We start from the raw sequence: 734 nt of genomic DNA, 5'->3' as shown, positions 1-734 counted from the left end.
TGAGGTAGGTTCCCTCTATGCCTACTTTCTGGAGAGTTTTTATCATAAATGGGTGTTGAATTTTGTTGAAAGCTTGTTCTGCATCTACTGAGATGATCATATGGTATTTATTCTTCAATTTGTTAATATGGTGTATCACATTGATTGATTTGCATATATTGAAGAATCCTTGCATTCCTGGGGTAAACCCCACTTGATCATGGTGTATGATCCTTTTAATGTGCTATTGGATTCTGTTTGCTAGTATTTTGTTGAGGATTTTTGCGTATATGTTCATCAGTGATATTGGCCTGTAGTTTTCTTTGTTTTGACATCTTTGTCTGGTTTTGGTATCAGGGTGATGGTGGCCTCGTAGAATGAGTTTGGGAGTGTTCCTCCCTCTGCTATATTTTGGAAGAGTTTCAGACGGATATAGGTGTTACCTCTGCTCTAAATGTTTGATAGAATTCGCCTGTGAATCCATGTGGTCCTGGGCTTTTGTTTGTTGGGAGGTTTTTAATCACAGTTTCAATTTCATTGCTTGTGATTGGTCTGTTTATATTTTCTGTTTCTTCCTGGTTCAGTCTTGGAAGTTTGTGCTTTTCTAAGAATTTGTACATTTCTTCCAGGTTGTCCATTTTATGGCATATAGTTGCTTGTAGTAATCTCTCATGATCCTTTGTATTTCTGCAGTGTCAGTTGTTACTTCTCCTTTTTCACTTCTAATTCTGTTGATTTGAGTCTTCTCCCTTTTT

This window comes from Physeter macrocephalus, chromosome 11 (genome assembly GCF_002837175.3).
Source record: "Physeter macrocephalus isolate SW-GA chromosome 11, ASM283717v5, whole genome shotgun sequence".
Classification (NCBI taxonomy): domain Eukaryota; kingdom Metazoa; phylum Chordata; class Mammalia; order Artiodactyla; family Physeteridae; genus Physeter; species Physeter macrocephalus.
The sequence above is the reverse complement of the archived record's forward strand: the minus strand, read 5'-3'. Positions refer to the sequence as shown.